At 42.2% G+C, this 22153-nt stretch overlaps 1 long non-coding RNA gene across 2 annotated transcripts in view; it reads right to left on the bottom strand.

Annotated features, from left to right (window-relative positions):
• LOC127006681 (uncharacterized) overlaps nucleotides 1–16560 on the bottom strand; it is a 79070-nt gene extending 62510 nt beyond the window's left edge. The window contains exon 1 of one of the 2 annotated variants that reach the window (XR_007759694.1): nucleotides 15465–16560. This is a non-coding gene — a long non-coding RNA (uncharacterized LOC127006681). The remainder of the gene's footprint in view (nucleotides 1–15464) is intronic. The other variant, XR_007759693.1, reaches the window with a different exon arrangement.
• Nucleotides 16561–22153: the final 5593 nt, after the last annotated feature.

The following is a 22153-nucleotide window of genomic DNA, read 5'->3' as shown; positions in this document are numbered from 1 at the left end:
GTTTTTTATTCCTAATTTTCCTTTCCTCGTGGTTCCTGTTTTACTTTCATCTCGTTAACATTTCCCTCTACTCAATCCTTGTCTCGATTATTCTTTCCTTAATGTAGTTCTCGTGTGATTTACCCCTAAGTTCTCTATTCCTCATTTTCCTTTCCTCGTGCTTCCTGTTTTACTTTCATCTCGTTAACTTTTCCCTCTTCTCAATCCTTGTCTCGATTATTCTTTCCTTAATGTCTTTCTCTTGTGATTTTTCCCTAAGTTCTCTATTCCTCATTTTCCTTTCCTCGTGTTTCTTGTACCTTCATCTCCTCTACAGAGACTACACTGCAGACTACCTTCCCGCTTCCCTCCCTCCCTCCATCTCTCTCCTCACCTTCCCTCCCTCCTTCCCTCCCTTTCTCTCCCTAGATATATATGGCGACACTTGGGTAGGTCTTCCCTCATTTTTATTCAGCGCGGAGGAGGCAGATAATGAGCAACTTTGTGAGGAGTTTGAAGACGTAGGGGAAGGAGAACACGGAAGGAGGAAGAGATCAGAGGGAAGGGGCGGCGATGGAGCCCTGAGTACACCTAGGATGAAAGGTGTCTTAATTGGCCTCATTAACCTGCGTCTGGGTGTTTTGAATCGTGTTTTTCCCCGTAGAATAATTTGGGATTTTTTTTTCTTCTAAATTTCACTATCAACGTTCTTCTTTTCATCACCAAGCTCTTGATTACTTATTTTTCTCCCCTTGTTTATTTATTTATTTATTTTAAACTTTCATCTCGTCTCCACTACACACTCCCTTCATCCCTCCCTCCATCACCCTTTCTTTCACTCCCTTTATTCCTCATTTTTCTCCCCCCGTGCTTTTGTTTTGTTTTGTTTTGCTCTCATCTCGTCTCCACTACACACTCCCTTCCTCCTTCTCGGACTCCCTCATCCCTCCCTCCATCACCTTTTCTTTCACTCCCTTTATTCCTCTTTATTCCTCATTTTTCTCTCCCCGTGTTTTGTTTTGTTTTTGTTTTTTGTTTTGCTCTCATCTCGTCTCCACTTCACACTCCCTTTATTCCTCTTTATTCCTCATTTTTCTCTCCCCGTGTTTTGTTTTGTTTTTGTTTTTTGTTTTGCTCTCATCTCGTCTCCACTTCACACTCCCTTTCTGCTTAATACTCCCCCCATTCCTCCCTCCGTCACCCTTTAGCTTCCTTTTATAGTAGAGCGGTTTTGTTATTGGTAGTTTATGTTTGGTTTTAAGTATTTGTATGTCATGGAAGGCTTAGAAATGTGCAGCCACGGAGTGAATTTTGTTATAAGCGTTTTAACATAGATTTGATTCAACTTTCTTATTCTTTTTAGCTTCGTTTTATATAGCGATTTTTTATTTAACTTTATGTTCAGTCTTAAGTATTTTTATAACGTTGGATGCTTACAAATATTCAGCAACGGAGTAAATCTTTTTATAAGCGTTTTAACGTAAATTCAGGTTTAACTTTAATACACATTGTAATTCTTAAGAAAGACACATTGTTCGTTTAAGACGCCCGCAGCACCGTACGTCACATTGTTAGTGTTTTTTATTAAAGGAGACGTGACGTGTGGGGACTGAAGTGAGGCAACGAGGCGGAAAGGTGAGGTAATGAGGTGGAAGGTAACGAGCAGGTGTATTGGCGGCCAGCTGAGGGACTCTGCGTCACGGCCCGGTAAGGAAGGTTGGTGTGGCGGAGGCAAACAAGGGAGTGAAAGAAAGGGTGACGGAGGGAAGGAGGGAGGGGGGGAGTGATAAGCACGAAGAAAGCGTTTAGTGAAGCCGAGATAAACGCAAAACAAGAGACATGGGGAGAGAAAAATGAGAAATAAGTTGAGGGATTCTACGTCACTGCCCAGTCTTAGTAAGGAAGGTTAGTGTGGGAGAGGCAGTCAAGGGAGTGAAATGGCGACGGAGGGAAGGAAGGAGGGAGGGAGTGATAAGCAGGAAGTTTAGTGGAGACGAGATGAAAGTAAAAAGAAACACGGGGGAGAAAAATGAGGAATAAAGAAGATCAAAGAAGGGAAGGACGATGACAGAAAAATGAAGTTAGAAGTGATAGTGATATAGGAAATGGTGTTGGGCAAACAAAGAAGTGAAAGAAAAGGTGAAGGAAGCATGGTGATGAGCGAAAGGAAAGTAAGAGAATAGTGAAAGGGAGTTAGAAAGGATAGTGATACACGAAAGGATAATGGGCAAACAAGGTACTGAAAAAAAGGAGATATAAAGGTACAGTGATTATATAGTGAAGGAAAGTACACGATGATAGTGAAATGGTTAAAATCGATATTAATAATAGAAGGATATTGTACAGAGCAGTAAAGACTACCGACGACTGCAGACTGCTACAAAAAGACTTGGATGCCCTCCAGGGGTGGGAGCGCACCTGGCAGATGCACTTCCGACCAGACAAATGCAAATTGTTAAGATTCACCAGAGCTCACAACCCCATCCATCACATTTACACTCACCATAATTCAGAACTAGAATCAGTCCACACACACAAGTATTTTGGTGTCCACCTATCCACTAACTTTAAGTTCAACACTCACATAGACCACATCAGTGCCACTGCCAACCGAACTCTGTGGTTCCTGAGGAGGAATTTACATAACTGCACACCTGACATTAAACACAGCTTATGACACTTGTGAGACCAACACTGGAATACTGCTCCACGGTGTGGGATCCTTACACACACAGAAACATTGATAGGTTAGAACAAATCAACACCAAGGCGGCTAGGTTCATTACAAACAATTACACTTGAACGCCTGGCATCACAACACGGATCAAACAACAGATAAACATGGAACCTCTTCACTTGCGCAGACAAGCACACAGACTTACACTTGTGTACAGGATCACAAACACTCACATTGACATTGACCCACATACATACTTACACAACGCAAACAGTCAACATACTCGTAACACACACATCCATAAATACCAAACATATCATATTATAACGCATACAAGCACTCATACTTTCCACGCACCAAACGTGACTGGAACAGCCTCCCTTATCAGATTTTAGACTGCGGTACAATAGACTCATTCAGAAAACAAATACACACTCACTTGTCATTACAACACACCAACACTAACAATAACACTTGATTCACTTCCCTCCCCTGCACACTCGGCTCCCCCGTCCCCCCAACAGCCGATACAAATATGCGTGTTATGCTCCTGTACGGGTGCCCTGCGCATCATGTATCCAGATCCAGATCCAGGAGTGATAAATAAAATGCAAACGGTGTTGGAAGCGATAGTAATATAAGGAAAGAAATAGTACAGAATAGAAGCGATACATGAGAGTAGAATGCACACAGTAACTTCAGTGGCAGGAACAACACTAACACAACAGTCGTCTCATAATTATCGCTCCGGAAAGGCTGTCGATAATAAATAAAAAGAGAAAACGAAGAGCTACGAGCGTCAGTGAAATGCGAGACAAAGCTTACGTTTAAACTTTCCCGTGACGTATAATGAACGGAACTAAATTTGAAGAGTCCCCGGCACGTAAATATGAATAATGGTGTTTGCGGTAAATAAAATAAAACCGAAACCAGCTAATTGATTTAACGATGCGCGGGCCCTAAAACATAATGAAGTGGAAAATAAATTGGAAACTAAAAATTACGTCTATGCAAATAAGATTGGCTTCGTTAGAAATATAGATAGTGGAGCGTGGAAACTTTTTTGTGTGTAATAAGAAAAAAATAGTTGTAGGTGCTATTACAAGTAGTAGTAGTAGTAGTGGTAGTAGTAGTCCTGTAGTGTTTTTATTTATTTATTTTTTTTTTTTTGCAGTTTTCATTTTTACGTAAATTAACGGATTCTAATATAGACGACATGTAGGTAAAAGTTATAATCCACTAAAATTTTCTGAGTTTCAACATTATTATTTTTTTATTATGGCTTTATTCTTTCCTGATGCCGACCTTTATCCTTTTTTTCAGTTTTCTATTTATATTTTTTTATATATTTTATTTTATTTTAATTTTTTTGTTTGTAATATGCCTGACCTGCGCGTTCACTTGAAAGGAAGAAAGTTTATGTTCATTTCGCTATTTTGAGGCAAATGTTTGTTTCATGTTTCGTCGATGTAATATTTTGGGTGTTTTTTGTGTACGTGTTTTTTAGACCACCGCATTTGTAAGCCTCCTGCGTGTGTGTGTGTGTGTGTGTGTGTGTGTGTGTGTGTGTGTGTGTGTGTGCGTGTGCGTGTGTCTTTTCATAGGAGTTTTACGACTTCTCTCAATCCCTTCTTTTTTCCTCCCTCTTCCTATTTCCTTCCATTCCTTCCTTCTCCCTCCCCACTCGCCCCTCCTCCCTCCCCTCCCTCCATCCCTTCTTCTTCCTTCCTTTCTTTCCTCCTTCAAGCCACCTGCACGCAATTTTACTTTCCGGTCCCTCCTTCCGTTTCTTATATCTTCCGCTCCTCCTCCTCCTCCTCCTCCTCCTCCCCATCAGCAGTGACTTGAAACAAACAAAACACTGCAAGTCCACCTGTAACAAAGCCAATACAATGCTTGGGTTCATATCGAGGAATTTCGAATACAAGACGCCGGGAGTTATGTTATCCTAGTATTATTCGCTGGTAAGGCCCCACCTGGAATACGCCGTGCAGTTCTGGTCTCCAAACTACAGGAAAGACATTGAATTATTTGAGAGAGTACAGCGCCGCGCCACAAAGATGATACCATCACTGAGGACGAAGCCCTATGAAGAGCGACTCGAGCGACTCAACCTCTTCACGTTGGAAAAAAGACGACTGCGGGGAGACATGATGCAAGTCTTTAAGTACCTGAACAAGGTCAGCAACGTTGATCACTCCAAGCTCTTCACGCTGCAAACTAACCTGAGAACAAGAAGCAACGGAAAAACTATTCAAGCAAAACGATGCAATACTGACATCGGCAGTTATTTCTCGAATAGAGTGGTTCGCCACTGGAACAGCCTCCCTACAGAAGTGGTTAGCGCAGAGAGCATCAACTCATTCAAGAAACGCATTGATCGCCACTTTGCTGTATCGGGAGTGAATTAAACGTACCCAAGAGTAGATACACAAGTGCTTTAATCCTTCCCTGCAAGCCACTCCTATGGCAAACGGATTGATTAAATCACTGAAAGCAGGCAGCCTAGTAATGAGCCAACAGGCTTTCTGCTGCCTGCTAGTCCATGTTTCCATGTTTCCATGTTTCCTCCTCCTCCTCCTCCTCCTCCTCCTCCTCCTTCTTTCCCCTGTTCCATCCTCTGCCTTCCCTTCCTCTTCCGTCCCCCTCCACCTCCTCTTTCCTTCCCCTTGTCCCATCTTCTACCTTCCCCTCCTTCTCCTCTCCCCTCCACCTCCTACTTCCTCATGTTCCATCACCTTCCTTCCCTTCCTCTTCCCCTCCCCTCCACTTCTTCCTTCCTTCCCCTCCACCTCGTCTTTCCCTCCCCTCCGCCTCCTCCTTCCTTCCCCCTCGCCCCATCCTCTTCCTCCCCTTCCTCTTCCCATTCTCATCACTGTTCTCTGGCGCCTCGGGAAAGGGTGGAATGCGCGACTAGGAATGGAATATCGTAAGACTCTTGAAGGTGTGAGGTGTCAGGGCGGAGAAATTGATTTTTTGGGTAGAATTATGACAAGCAGGAATGTGGGAACTTGGGAATACGTAGCCGAGTGAGGGATCAATGTCTTGCTTTAAAGATTCACGCCCTTTGGAATTAGGAAAATGGAAGTAGCTGTATATGACGTAGATATTTTTAGTTCTTTTTTATCACGAATTCAAGATGTGGCTGACTTTATGCATCGTTATTTTCTTTTCTCTTCTACTTTTTTTTCAGTAATACATAATATCTTTGTATGGGGATTAATTTAAAGGAGGAAAATAGAAAATATAGATATAGTTGTTCTTTAAGCATATTTTATTCTTTTCTCTTTTTTTTCAGGGGTACAAAATAAATGAGAACGTAAATTATTGTATGAAAATTGTAATGGACTAAAATATATATAAAAAATGAAAAAAATAGATTAACTGTGAACGTAAATTATTGCATGAAAATTGTAATGAATTAAAATATATATAAAAAAATGCAAAAAATAGGTCAGTGGTTTAGTCGGTCAGGGATGCAATTTAATCTGAGCAAAGTGTTACACGAAGTCAATTATCGGAATGTTATGTTATGAGCGCGCGTATGATATCACACAAGGGCTTTGATGAGCGAGGCGGGAAAGGCAGGAAATATCGTCGGATTCGTTTGTCGGAAATACAAGAAAAATGCGACTGGCTCATAAAAAAATGTTCCACTTGAATACTTAATGAAGGTCTGAAAACAGTTAATATTAAAATGCAATATTACGGAGGGAAATAAACAGCGCAATAAAATAACTGGTAATAATCCTCTTGTGCCACGTACATACTCATACATATATACATACATACATAGTACATACATACATACAGACAGACAGACAGACAGACATTCATATTATGCATTCCAACGTACCTATATTATGTTACACACACACACACACACACACACACACACACACACACACACACACACACACAACCCCTTCTCCCCTCCCCCACACATACAACCCCTTCTTCCCTCCCCCACACATACAACCCCTTCTCCCCTCCCCCACACATACAACCCCTTCTCCCCTCCCCCTACACACACAACCCCCCTTTCCTCCCACCCCCACACACACACTATACACACAAGCGCACACAGATTCACTCAGTGGGACGCATAAAAGACTAAGTGAAGGGAAATTAAAGGCTGGAAGGAGGGAAGCGGCGCACGTATTAATAGCAGGAAGGGGCGACAGGAGGGATAATAAGATGCACGGGTTGGCAAAGGCGAGGGAAAGCGAGGCGAGAGGAGGCGAGGCGAGGGAAGGCAAGGCGAAGGGAGGCGAGGCGAGGGAAGATATTGGCGGGAAAGAATGAAGGCGACACACACGCCCCGGATTAAGGGGATAAGAGACACTGATTCTGCAAGACGGGCGAGGCGATATTAGTGAGTTTATGCTTAGGAGGACGAGTCAGGCACAGGCACGGGATTAAAGGGACGAGCGGCGCTAATTTGGCAAGTGCAATGAAGATGATGTTAGTTTTTTTTTTTTTTGCGGTCTTAAGGAGAGAAGAAGGAGAAGGAGGTGGAAATGGAGTTAGAGCAGGATAATGATGATGAGGAATAAGAGTAGGAAGGAGAAAAGATAAGAAAAGTAATGATGTTAATGGAAAAAGAAGAGCAAGGAAAAAAAAATACACAAGATGAGAAGAAATAAGAGTAAGAAGAATAAGGGAAGAAGAGTAATGGTGATAATAGAAAGAAGAGGAAGGAAACAAAAAGGTGAGGAGGGATAAGAGTAAGAAGAAGAGAAAAAAGTAATAATGTTAATAGAAAGAAAAACAAGATGAAAAGAAACAAGAGCAGAAAGAAGAGAGGAAGAAAAAGAATGATAATGAAAACAAAAGCAAGAACAAGATAAAGAGGAAGAAGAGGAAAAGAAAATTGACGATGTTAATGGAAAGAAGAACAAGGAAAAATAGAGCAAAACGAGGAGAAATAAGAGAAGGAAGAAGAGGAAAAAAATAATGGTGGTAATGAAGAGAAGACCCAAGAAAAACAAAACAAGATAACGAGGAAAAAGGAAAGGAAGGAGAGAAGAAAATAATGACGGTAATAAAGAAGAGCAAAAACAAATGGAACAACAACGAGAAGAGGAGGGGAAATACGAGCAGAAGGAAGAAGAGGAGAAAAAAAGTAAAGATGATGAGAAAAAGTAAGAAAAAAGCAGGAAGATGAGGAGGAATAAAAGTAGGAAGAATAGGTGAAGAAAAGTAAAGATGATGATGCAAAGAATGTTGTGAAAATAGAACAAGGAGATGAGGAGGAATACAAGCAAGAAGAAGAAGAAGAAGAAGAAAAAAAGAAGAAGAAGAATGATAAAAAGAAGAGCAATAAGCAATAAGAGGATCAGAAAGAATAATTGGAGGAAGAAGAAAAGAAAAGAAAAGCAATGATAACAACGAAAGGAAGAACAAGAACAAATAGATAATGAGGTGGAATAAGAACAGAAAGAAGAGAAGAAGAAAAACAATGATGATAATGAAAAGAACAACAACACGAAAACGCTAAAAAGAAAAGGGAGAAAATGGGAAAAAAATGAGTGGAGGAACAAAATAAGGGAAAGAAGAAGGAAAGGAAGAGGCGAGAAAAGAAGGGCAAAAGAAAATGCTTAATGGTCAACTGTATCTTGCGGAGGAGGAGGAAGAGGAAGACGAGGAGGAGGAGGACGACGAGGACAAGGAAGAGGAGGAGGAGGACAAGTGGAAGGAAGAGGAGGAGGAGAAGGACGAGGACGAGGACGACTAGTGGAAGGAAGAGGAGGACGAAGACGAGGAGGAGGAGGACGAGGACGAGGACGAGGAGGAGGAGGACAAGTGAAAAGAAGAGGAGGAGGAGGACGAGTGGAAGGAAGAGGAGGGGAAGGAGGACGAGGAGGAGGAGGAGGAGGAGGACGAGTGGAAGGAAAAGGAGGACGAGGACGAGGAGGACGATTAGAAGGAAAAGGATGAGAATGAGGACGAGGACGAGAAGGAGGAGGAGGAGGAGGAGGGCGAATGGAAGGAAGAGGAGAAGGAGGACGAGGACGAGGAGGAGGAGGAAGAAGAGTGGAAGGAAGAGGAGAAGGAGAACGAGGAGGAGGAGGTCGAGTGGAAGGAAGAGGAGGAGGAGGAGGACAAGGACGAGGAGGAGGAGGAGGAGCGGAAAGAAGAGGAGGACGAGGACGAGTTGAGGGAGGAGGAGGAAAAATGGAAAGCCAGTAATGGGAACACGGAATTTTGCGCTAATTGAGCAAGCGTACCTGAGGCGAAGTTGGCGAGTTTAAGGCGAGGAGGAGGAGGAGGAGGGGGAGGAGGAGGAGGAGGAGGAGGAGGAGGAGGAGGAGGAGAGTCCGCATCGATGAGGGCGTGGATTATTTATTGATCCGAGAGTGAAATGGTGATGGTGACGACTCAATACGAAGAGGAAAACCGAGGCAGGAATATAAGAGTGGGTTAGGTAAGGTTAGGTTAGGAGGTAAGGGTGTTTAGGTTAGGTTAGGCTAGGTTAGGTTAGGAGGCAAGGATGTTTAGGTTGGGTTAGGTTAGGTTAGGTTAGGAGGCAAGGATGTTTGGGTTGGGTTAGGTTGATTAGGTTAGGTTAGGAGGCAAGGGTGTTTGGTTTGGGTTAGGTTGGTTAGGTTAGGTTAGGGGGCAAGGATCTTCGGGTTGGGTTAGGTTGATTAGGGTAGGTTAGGTTAGGAGGCAAGGATGTTTGGGTTGATTTAGGTTGGTTAGGTTAGGTTAGGTTAGGGGGCAAGGATGTTCGGGTTAGGTTAGGTTGATTAGGGTAGGTTAGGTTAGGAGGCAAGGATGTTTGGGTTGATTTAGGTTGGTTAGGTTAGGTTAGGTTAGGAGGCAAGGATGTTCGGGTTGGGTTAGGTTGATTAGGGTAGGTTAGGTTAGGAGGCAAGGATGTTTGGGTTGATTTAGTTTGGTTAGGTTAGGTTAGGTTAAGAGGTGAGGATGTTTGTTTTTGTTGTTGTTTTCGTGTGTGCACTGATGGTGATGACTCAATGCGAAGAGGAAAACCGTAGTAGAAATAAGCTTTGACGACGATGATGATGATGATGATGATGACGATGATAACCTAATACGAAGAAGAAAACTGAAGCAGAAATATGTTGTTGTGGGTTACGTTAGGTTAGTTTCTTTTTAACAATAAAGGAAGCAGCTCAAGGGCAAAAATAAATAAGAAAAAAAAAAAAAAAGCCCGCTAGCATTGCTCTCATAAAAGAAGATAGAAAAGAGGGTCAACAGAGAGGTCAGTTTCGGATGGAGGTTAGGAAGTAAACGTGTTTTTCTTTCTATTTTTTTTTTCAATATCTGCACCTTGGCTAAGTTAGATTCGGATAAGAGTGCTTTTCATTTTTATACGAATTTTTATTATTACCATTTTTACTTTATTTTTTCTATTATTATTTTTTTTCTTACTTTTTCCTACTATTTGTACTGTCGTGTTATTTTTTTTTATTTATTTTTTTTTTTTTTACAGCAAAGGAGACAGCTCAAGGGCACAAAAAAGTAAACATTAATAAAAAAAAAAGCCCGCTACTCGCTGCTCCTAAAAAGAATTGGTAAACGTCCCTAAACTTAATCATATGGAAGAACAACCCTTTTTTTATACCTCCTAGTGACTTTAAAACACTACCTATAAAAATATAAGGTGTGCGAACTTGGGATGTTATAGTCAAAGGGAACTGAGTGTTGATAATTACACGCGAATAATAATAACAATAGTACGTGGGTAAAGAATATAATGGAGGTGGTATTTCCTTGCTCTGTCATCGTCATCGTCATCATCATCGTCATAGTCATCATCATCATCATTATCATCGTCATCAGTGCACTCACGGAAAAGCAATACAAAACATTCCTCCTCATCTTCTTATTGTTCTATTTGTTCTTGTTCTTCTTTTTATCATTATCATTATTTTTCTTCTCTTCTTCCTGCTTTTATTCCTCCTTATCTTATTATTCTATATATTTTTGTTGTTCTTTCCATTATCATCATTACTTTTCTTCTCCTTACCTTCTAACCTGACCTAACCTGACCTAACCAACTTAATCTAACTCACAACTTATATTCCTGCATCCGTTTTCTTCTTCGTATCTGTTCAAAGAGTTAAGTGAAACGATTTGTGAAGTTGAGTTACAAATAAGTTCGTTGGTCATGATTATATGCGTAAAATATGACAATAATAATCAGGTAATACACAGGTAAAGAAAATGAGGCAGGTGTTCGCCGTATTGAAAGTGTTAAGTGCAACGATTCTTGAAGTTAAGTTAAGGCCAGGGATCGGGTACAGGAGGGACAATTTTTTTTTTCAAAAACCATCTAAAGTTGTTTTATAAACTCTTAAAAACATGTTATGAGTAATGAAAATGGTAGAAAAAAATCTTGGGGTGGCAACATCAGCAGTATACGAGAAGGACGTATGCCCTGGATGTCAGAGGGTGAGGCGTTTTAGCTCTTATTTACTCGCTCCAGAAGGGTGATAACTGAACAGTGAAACTTTTACAAGTTATCCTGCTTATGGCACGTTGACAGGGGAGGGGTGGAGACACAGTCACTCCTCAAGGCCAGTGCTTGCTGACATAGCGACGTGCAAGTGTCGCGCGACGCTGGCCATGAAGTGTATGAAGCTAAGAAGGAAAAAAGAAGGCAGAAAAGGCAGAAGAAGAAGAAGAGAGCAAGAAAAGACAAGAAGGCATCACCTATGAGGCAGGAGGAGGTGACCTGTAGCTGACACGTGCGACACGAACCGTGTAGTTTTTTTTTTTTTTTTTTTGGGGGGGGGGATTGGACAATGGATATATTTATTTTTCTATATTTCTATGAAGAAGTGTTTACTTTTTGTTTATTGTGTAAATATCACTATATACTGGAAAAAGCTCATTCAGAGAGAATAAAAATGAGTTATTACCAACCAAAGTGTTTGATGGCCAATATCTCAAAACATGAATATTCAGCTTCAAAAATTTTTGTACATTCCAAATCAGATGATATTTCCATGAAACTGTGTGTATACGTGGATAATTATATGCTCTTGAAAGTTACGGTCTTTAATTTGAAACATTTCTTAATGTAAAATAAAGAAAAATAAATTTAGCATGTAAAACGTGGATACGGAATCATATATATATATATATATATATATATATATATATATATATATATATATATATATATATATATATATATATATATATATATATATATATATATATATATATATATAAATAGATAAATTATAATTTTTAAAAATTGACACCGTAACTTGTTTAGGCAACCATTAAACCATTACCACCTATAATTTCGTACATCTAAGATGAAAAATATTTTATGCAGAACAATTATTTTGCCTGACGTGTCATGTCATGAGTATGACATGACATGACATACCGACAGCATTCTAATCCAGGGAGAACAAAGATACCCAAAAGTGCAAGTTAGCTGTAAAGTTTGAACTCTATATTTCCAATAGTTTATTTTTGACATATTTCTTGGAAAACCCGAACTTCCACTTTAAAAGGAATTCAGTGTTCATGATGTCCAGCGCAAAATTCCTTTATTATAACATCCCCAGGCCTCCTTCCTTCGGTGGTCATGATTATATACGTAAAATAATGACAGTAATAACCAGGTAATGCACAGGTATAAAAAATGAGGCAGGTGTTCGCCGTATTGAAAGTGTTAAGCCCAACGATTCGTGGAGTCAAGTTACAAAGGAATTCGTTATTGGTAATTATATTTGCAAAATCAAAACAATAATAAAATACCAGGTAAAAGACCGGTACAAAGAAGTGAGACGGGTGTTCGCCGTATTAAAAGTGTCAGGTTCAACGATTCGTGAAGTTAAGTTACAAGAATTCAGTGCTCATGATGTTAAGCGCAAAATCAGGACACTAATAATCACGTAAAAATCAGGTAAAAAAAAGTGAGTCAGGTGTTCGTCGTGGTAAAAGTGTCAGGTGCAACGATTCGTGAAGTTAAGTTACAAAGGAATTTAGTGTTCATGATTGTATGCATAAAATCAGGACAATAATAATCAGGTAAAAATCGGGTAAAAAAATTGAAGCAGGTGTTCGCTCTGTTAAGTGTCAGGTGCAACGATTCTTGAAGTTAAGTTAAAAGGAATTCAGTGTTCATGATGTTCAGCGTAAAATCAGGTAAAAAAAGGTGAGGCAGGTGTTCCCGTATTGAAAGTGTCGAGAAGTTACATGACAAGAGATTCGGTGTTCACGATTCTAGGTGTTACATCATGATAATAATAACCAGGTAATTAACAGGTAAAAAAAGGTGAGGCAGGTATTCCCGTGTCAAAAGTGTCGTGAAGTTTCGAACGTGACAAGAGACCCGGTGTTTGTGATCCCGTGCGGAAGATCAAGGTAATTATACAGGTGCATGTTCATCTACAGGTGTAAACGCATACGTCGATGTGACATGTCCCTCACTTGAGTTGATGGAAGCTAATGAACTTTAATTGACACCGTGATTACCGCTCGGCAGACTAATTAAATACAGATATGTTTCAGAGATAAACGAACATCACGGCCCCTCGCGCGGAAAGGGAAATAATTAACCAGAAGCTCAGTTTACATAATTAGGTAGACTGACAAACCTAAGGATACAAAGAAAATGGTCAATATGGGAGTAATTCTAGCTCCACGGGTTCATAGAATCTCTTCGGCTTTATCATAACATCCCCAGGCCTCCTCCCTTTTCATCCTTTGCCTCTCCGATCTCCCTGTCCTTTGTAATCTTTCCTTTACTCAGCTCTACAACTTGCAAATATCCGTTCTGCTTATCTTTAACATCCCCAGCACTTCTTCCTTTTCACCCCCCGCCTCCCAATTCTAATCTTCCTTTCAACCCTACAACTTCATTACACTTTTTCAGCTTATCCTTAACATCCCCACCTCGTTGTTCTTCGCCCCCTGTCTCCACAATGCCTCTTTCCAATCCTTTCTTAACCCAAAACTCCTACATCATAACACCCTTGCAAGCTAATCCTAATATCCTTGTCACCCTTCTTACCTCAGTGTCCTGCCTCTCTAATCCTCCTTTTACCAATCTTTTCCTTAATCAACCCCATAACCTCACGATACCCTGTTTAACATCAACCCCTCACCTCCCTTCCTACCCCGAGTCTCTTCCCCCATTGCCTCACCATTTCCCTTTGCAGTATTTCCTCCTTATGGCGTGAGTGGGTATTCTTGTGTAGGTGTTTGTGTATGTGTTTGCGCATGTGTATTCTAAAATATTTCGGCCTCCAAGCATACATTTGACAAGTCTTTCGTCGGAGTTGGGGTCATATCCATGGGTAGTTTTATGACCCTGGTAGTTGTTTGACAGAGCTTCTAAACCATGAACGTGAAAAATAAAAACGCGTGGGAACCTGACCTTTGGGGGTAGTTGATGTGGGAGGCGGAAGCGTCTTGAGAATGCCGACCTATAATATGTTCATGAAAAATAGAGAAGGGGATCGATTTCCACCACTGACAATTATATAGAGGAAATTTATGGATAAACAGGAAGGAAGATAGACAGATAGAAGAAAGATGTTGAAAATGAGCAACTGATGAGTAAAAGGGGGCCATGACCGAATACCCCCCCCCCCCCCTGTATACGTTTTTTTATTTTTTATTTTTTTTATTTATTTATTTATTTTTTTGTTTTTGTTTTTTTTGAGGGGGTGGGGAAGAGGATTATTCTGTCCTGTCCCTTCTCACGCAATTTATCTTCTGCCAAACCTCTCCCTGCATGAGCCCTTTACCCATTAAGCCACTCACCCATGCCCTGACCCCTCTCCGCCGCCCCCCCCCCCCCTCTCGCTTCTTCCTCTTCTTCTTCTTTGCCCTCATCCCTTCTTTGCCCTCTGCTTTGCACCGGGTTTATCCCCTCCCCCCCATCTGTTTCGTCCTTCCCCTCTTCCCTTTTAACCCCTACCCCTCTTCTGCCTTCTTCCTTGCACCGTGTTTACCCCCCCCCCCCTTCTGCTTCGTCCTTCCCCTCTTCCCTTTTAACCCCTACCCCTCTTCTGCCTTCGTCCTTGCGCCGTGTTTAGCCCCCCCCCCCTTCTGCTTCGTCCTTCCCCTCTTCCCTTTTAACCCCTACCCCTCTTCTGCCTTCTTCCTTGCACCGTGTTTACCCCCCCCCCCCTTCTGCTTCGTCCTTCCCCTCTTCCCTTTTAACCCCTACCCTCTTCTGACTTCTTCCTTGCGCGGTGTTTATCCCCCCCCCCTTCTGCTTCGTCCTTCCCCTCTTCCCTTTTAACCCCTACCCCTCTTCTGCCTTCTTCCTTGCACCGTGTTTATACCTTCTCCACCAATCCCCTGCTTCTTTCCTCCACCTTTCCTTCTTTGCTTCTACCCCCCCCCCCCCCTTTTTTTTTGTCTTGTCTTGCACCGTGTTACTCCTTTTCTCCCATGCTGTGCCCACTCTCTGCCTCCCCCATGCCACTTTCCTCCCCTTTTCTCCTATAACTCTATTGCCCCCGCCTCTGCCCACTCGCCATCTTCGCACCCCCCCCCTCTGTCCCTTTCCTCCGCTCCTCCTTCCATAATTGTATCAACCCACATTTCCCCTCTAACCCCCCCCCCCCCTTTGCACCCCCTATCCCTTTCCTTCCCTTTTCTCCACTAACCCTATCTCCCATCTTTTCCCTTTTCTCTTCCCCCGCCCATGCCCCTCTCCTCTCCTCCCCTCTTTTCATTATTCTAACCTCCTGTCCCCCCAAAAAAACTTCCTGCTGCGCCTCCCCATGTAGTTTTCAGCAGGGAACAACCTATCGCCGGCAGGGGACGTCAGGTGAGAGAAAGTGATTAGTTCACGTACCTGGTAGAGGCAGGTTAGGGCAGCCGCGCCTCAGGCTTGTTTGTTTGGTCATTAGTTTGTTTCTTTGTCGTTTTTGTTTTCTTTTCTGTCATGTTTTGGGGGGTTCATCAATTTGTTCATAACTTGTTGTTGCGTGGATTTGTTCTATTATAAACTACTTTTTCTGATTTTTTTATTTTCCTTTGCCATCCGGGAGTTTAGTCACAAGTGTTTGGTTCTCAGTTCATCGTTTATCGTTTATCATTTTATCGTGAAAAGTTTTTCGTCTTTTTCAGTGAGGTTCAGTCTTTATTTTAAACTTACTCACATTACTTTCTACTTTGTTGTCGCAACTCCAGTCTTGGTAGATTTCATTGCTTTAAATTGTATAGCTCATTAATTTCTCCAATGAGGCATGTGTGACGTAGTATGGTGGTGATGGTGGTGATGGAGTGGATGGTGTTGAATAATGGTTATGTCGCTGAGAACAGAGTTGGGCGACTTTGCCAGGCTCTCATCACCCAAGAAGAATGTGTCTAATAGCGTCGGTGTTTGTGCCGCTCAGAGAAGAGGTGAGTGACCCTGCATGGCGCTCACCACCCCGCACACCACTCAGCACACACCACACACGGGGGCGAGGGCATGCCAGGACACACCCTCGGCAGTGTAAAGGGCAGCACGGGGCGAGGACACGAGGACAGACACGCGGAGCACACGAAGAAGCGGCAAGCGAGGACAAACACCTGAGCGCGATACCAACAGGTGTGTGTGTGAGGCGGGAGGGAGCGAGGGAGTGTGTTGGTGTGCGCGTCTCCCGGCCCTCACTGACCCCACAGCCGCCATCGTCGCCGCCACCGCAGCCGCCGCCACCACCGCCGCCGCGCGCAAGGTGTGAGGCCCCGACGCGCTGGCAGGGCCTCGAGCACCTGGGCAGGGCAGGCCACGGGTATGCCTGGCAGGGAAGGGAGTCAAGGGGAGAGGTAGTTTGTGTGTTTGTATGAGGGATAGTGCATGGTTCTCTTCGGATTTCCTCTCGACCTAGCGATCATATTCTGAAACATTTCCGCGTCTGAACAAGCATTTGGCAAGGCTTTCCTAGGAGTTCTGGGTATTTCCATGAGTAATTTGATGACCCTGGTGGTAGTTTGACAAGGCTTCTGTTTACCGTGAACGTGAAAACCCCCCCACCAATGTGTACCCGATTAATCTTTAGCCTTTGGAGGTGTTTGATTTGAGAGGCAGAAACGTCTGAAAATACCGAGGGTAGCATACCAACATAAGTCCTCATGCTTTCTCCTCCTCCTCCTCCTCCTCCTCCTCTTCTTCTTTTCCTTCCTCTTTCTCGTTTGTTGTGAGTCTTGATTTTATCTCTCTCTCTCTCTCTCTCTCTCTCTCTCTCTCTCTCTCTCTCTCTCTCTCTCTCTCTCTCTCTCTCTCTCTCTCTCTCTCTCTCTCTCTCTCTCTCTCTCTCTCTCTCTCTCTCTCTCTCTCTCTCTCTCTCTCTCATTTTGAGCTAGTGCTTTCGTTATTGCTCTCGTTTTCTTTGCAATATATTTCTCCCTTGTAAAGTGTATTGTGCGATTATACTCATTATTTACTCCGTTTTTTACACTTTTTTTCTGACACTGCTTGTCTTACCCTTTTCTTGGTCTTCACGCCATTCAGGTCACTACTCTTGCTCCCTTCTAGTTTTCTTTTTAATAGCAGAATTTTTAAGGCCTTTCCCATCTCTCACACATCTAGCTGGTCCCATGGCCCTTCTTTGCCCTCGCGTGTTGCTTTGATCATCACTTACCCTTCCTCTTTTTATCCCTCTTTCTCCCTTTCTCTTTCCCTCGTAGAGATACGAAGAGGTAGGGACAAAGAGTAGTCGTGCATCGGAGGTCAAGCGGCGCTACTCCCGCATACACGAGTAGAGGATGAGTCACTCAGCTGTAAAATGGCGTGTTGACTTTCGCTTCGGCGTGTTCTTCTGTATCGGAGTCGATTTTGAGGTACCGATGGCGGTGTCACGCTCGTCTCTCACGCCCCGCCGTCTTCCTCCCCTCCACCGGGTTTAAAGGCAAACTCATAAGAACATAAAAATATAGGAACGTAAGGAGTCTGCAAGAGGTCGGTAGGCCTGTACAAGGCAGCTCCTGTGAGCCTAACCCTACCTAACTTCACTATTCATGAATTTATCTATCATTTTCTTGAATGTATCCTTTGTATTGGCACTTACAACACGACTGCCGAGCCTGTTCCACTTATCTACCACTCCACTAGTGAACCAATTCTTGCCTATGCCTGCTGAATCTGAATGTATCCAACTTTAACCCATTCTTCCGTGTCCTACCCGGTTCTCTTACCACCAAAACCTTATTATCATCACCATTATTGAAGCCCTTCATCAATTCATAATTTCATTTAAGTCTTCTCGCACCCTTCCCCTTTCCAGAGAATGCAAATTTAAATATTTAAATCTATCCTCATATATAGGCAAATTTCGCTACCCTGGAATATTTTTTTGTCATCCTCGTGCTTGGCTTTCTTGTATAAAGTAACCAATGAGTCTCTCTCTCTCTCTCTCTCTCTCTCTCTCTCTCTCTCTCTCTCTCTCTCTCTCTCTCTCTCTCTCTCTCTCTCTCTCTCTCTCTCTCTCTCTCTCTCTCTCTCTCTCTCTCTCTCTCTCAAACGCCCCTGTGGGATCACTTTATACGTACCATCCATCTAAGAGGAAAGAAAAAGGAACCATGAAAGCGACTGTTTACGGCGAATGATAAGGAAAGTTAAGCACTAACTCCTCACCGTCTCAGTGTTGAAACTTACAGAGATCGGTGTTGCCAAGTCCCTCGCAAAACTTTTGGTAACACGCAAACTCCCTCACGCACTCACACACTCAGGTCGACCCGCCCGCCCACCTGCGTTCTTTCCCTTAGTTGTGTCGCGTCATGTCTTATTCTGTTGCTTTTCCATCCCTCCCGTGTTGTAGGGCTAAGGGCCGCACGCAGGTTCTCTCACACCAGCTGACGACCCCCAGACGGCTTGAAGGTGATGGTAATGCGCAGGGTTGTTTGATTTAAATTAAGTTGATTTAAATCATGATTGAAATCAAGATTTAAATCATGATTTAAAAAGTCATATATTTAAATCAAGATTATATTATTTGATTTTTTTTTATTGTCATTGATTTAAATCTTGATTTATTGCTGAGCAACAACATAGAATGGAGAAATAAACAAAGAAAACACTCTCTAGCTTTGATATGAATATTTTCCTTCTCAACTTCACAAAATTTTACTTGAGCTGGTTAGTTCATTATATATATATATATATATATATATATATATATATATATATATATATATATATATATATATATATATATATATATATATATATATATATATATATATATATATATATAGATATAGATATATATAGATATAGATATATCTTCCGTCAGCCACACCTGGTCCGTCCAGTGTCCTGGAGCAGAACAAGACACTGACCGCCTTTCTGACGGTATCTTGCTGAGGCAGAGTGATGGTTTCATAAGTATTTTACAACATGAACCACATGTTCTTTTATGTTGCCAATTTCCAAACGATGAGCCAATACAATTATTATGTGTGCAGGGCAACCATGGGTTAGCAACTTCAGTTCATTTGCTTGTTGGAACATTTTTCTCATCTTGTTGACATTGGCTTCATTAGATGCTAAGTCTGTCCTCATATAACAAATTTCTCACCAATTTGATTTAATTTTTTATGCCTCCATGGTCTAGTGGTTAGTGTGCCTTGCTACGAACCCGCGCCCTGAGCTCGAATCCCGACCCGGGCAGTCAGCGTGCCGCTCACCCAGCTGCTCATCCTCCCGGGCTGGTCGATAAATGGGTACCTGGGAAAACCCGGGGAAGGTAAACTGTGGTAACCCGGATGTCATGCTGACCCTGTCATGGGGTGATGGGCTCTTCCCACCAATGGCTCAAGGGCCAGTGCCACAGAGATGAGCGCTGCGGCCACGCTCAACTGTAGCGTATGCCCCCATCTTTACTCTTTTGGTTGGTCCCAGCCAAATGGTAGCGTAGGCAACTTTTATAGTGCTGCCATCTTGCTTGCTAAACCCCCCCCCCCCCCCCCCCCACGAGCTTCACTTGGTCCTCTTTGATTAAAGTTTCGCTGGAGTCCGGTTGATGGGCAATCATGAGGACAGCATGTGGGTAGTCTTGGGCCCTTCCAAACACTCAAATGAACTAAAGAAAAGCTATTAAAAGGGACAAGAAACACCAACTATAGGAAGTGGCAGTAAATTAAATATTTGAAATATTTACCCCTATTTTTCAAAGAATCACTTCACCTACATACATGGATCATCCACAGCCTTTTCTGATACTTTCATTTGAAGCTGCATTCATCTTTCTTTGTGCAATTTCAGTGAGGACGTGTCCAAAACATGACATGATCTGGTTATACTGTTAAGAGACAGGACAAAGTTGTGGTGTGGTGCTGGCCAGTGGCTGGCTGGCTGCGGCAGGTCAGTGGCTCAAACAGCCAGCCAGGCTACTTATGATGGAGTATGATACAAGAATACTCCAACAAGTGTTTGAAACTAATGTAGAGAATATAGAGGTTTACATTCATTTAATTATTTTCATTAATAAAAAAAATCGATTTAAATAAAAAAATCTGATTTAAATAAAAATCCGATTTATTTTATAAAAAAAATATATAAAAAAATCAACAACCCCGGAATGCGTGAGTGCTTGTGTGTGTGTGTGTGTGTGTGTGTGTGTGTGTGTGTGTGTGTGTGTGTGTGTGTGTGTGTGTGTTTGCTCGTCCTCTTTACACTCTTGCTCTCTTCATTTTTGCATTATAGTTAAGGTTTACTGTCCCTCGGTGTCTGGATTTGTTGTTGTTGTTGTTGCTGTTGTTGTTGTTGCTGTTGTTGTTGTTGTTGTTGTTGTTGTTGTTGTTGTTGTTGTTGTTGTTCGTAGTGGTGGTGGAGGTGGTCGTGGTAGGAGTAAGGTCGTCGTTGTAATACTCGTAGTAGTAGTAGTAGTAATAGTAGCTCAAGAGAATTATGAGACCAGCGTTAAAAAATTGAAGTCAGAGATGAGTAAATGAAATAAAAGCTTGTATAAAAGTAAACGGCAGGCAATTAAACTCCCAGACAATATAAACGTCCGTCATTATAAAGTTATTCGGCCACATAAAACACCAAACGAAGTGAGAGACTCAGCCAAGCCAGCACACACACACACACACACACACACACACACACACACACACACACACACACACGGTCTAAAGTTAGGGGAATAAATAAAAAATAAAAAACGTTGGACGAAAGATTTGTAGAAACGTTGCAAGGTGGATGAAGGTAAATACGATGGAATGGAAAGGCATGCGTGTAATCAGAGGAACGTTGCCTCCTCTGACTTGCATGGCTCGATCCTGTAATCTACCCGGACTCACAGAGAAATAGGTTGAGGACTACTCGGAGTAAATAACGAGAGAATAAACATGCATGCTCTACATTAATCATTCACTTTGAGCAATGTCGAGAAAAACTAATGAACTGTGTTGCCGAAAGATAAATATATACATAGATGGACAGATAGAAAGTTAATCTATCTAAAATACAAACCATACGAAGCTTATTGTCCAAAATTGTTAGTCTCCGCGCACTAACAACAGGGGAGTCCAGCAAACAAGCCGAATGAAGGCCTCGTCCCGTGGTTCTCAGGCATTTGTTGACCTTTATTGTGTCCGTCGAGGTTGTATATGGACAGTGTTAGGCTATACCTTTTTTGTTACCCTGTATGCCGTGTATGGAATGAGATGGAAAGGTTGAGGCTTTTATTAGTGTTACTTGGCTTCGCGCATAATGGAATGTGTTCTCCTGAGTGAGTAAATGATTTGTATTGTGTAGCCAGGCTTCCTCTACGTTGCCATCATCTGAAAGTTGTAATTCTGTTTGATTTTACCAGATGTCTACGAAATTAGCTCTTTTGAAATTGGGCACCTTTATTTTCAGTCACTGTTGTTTGAGCTATAATGTCGACGCGCAATAATCTATGATCGCAAGAACCGAGGTGTTCTCATACTGTGACATTACTTACTAGGTTATCTTGGGTCGCTGTAACAAGGTCTAATATGTTATTTTGTCGAGTTGGTTCAAAAAACATTTGGCTTAGGTAAGTTTCTTCTAAAAATTCGATCATTCGATGTGACTCGTCTTCTATACCTGACAGTGTCGCCCAATCGATATGGGGGAGGTTAAAGTCTCCTAATATCAGTGAGTCGCTGTTATTACTAAGTGACTGTCTTAAAACGCTTTAGCCTACATTTCAACATCGAGTGATTGCCCCGGAGGCCTGTAGGTGACAGATATATTTAGATTCTTTTGCAATGTTTACTCTCACGCACAAATGTTCAACGTTACTGTCTCTTGGTGTTCTGTCAGTGGGTTGCAAATAGCTTTTGACGTAAAGGGCGACGCCACCACCTCTACGGTTAATACGATCTTTGTTGTAGAGTTTGTAGCCATCTGTGTTGTATTCTGAACTTAAATCAATATTTGTAGTGTCGATAAATGTTTCGGTTATAGCAATTACATCAAAATTTTCTGTTAGAGCAAGACATCTCGGTTCATCAAACTTGTTTCTTAGGCTACACGCATTGAAACTATGGACTTTTAAATTATCTTGATGTTTGGTAGTAGTGGTG

The sequence above is a fragment of the Eriocheir sinensis genome, chromosome 33 (assembly GCF_024679095.1).
Source record: "Eriocheir sinensis breed Jianghai 21 chromosome 33, ASM2467909v1, whole genome shotgun sequence".
Classification (NCBI taxonomy): Eukaryota; Metazoa; Arthropoda; class Malacostraca; order Decapoda; family Varunidae; genus Eriocheir; species Eriocheir sinensis.
This window is presented reverse-complemented; position numbering and strand designations above follow the sequence as displayed.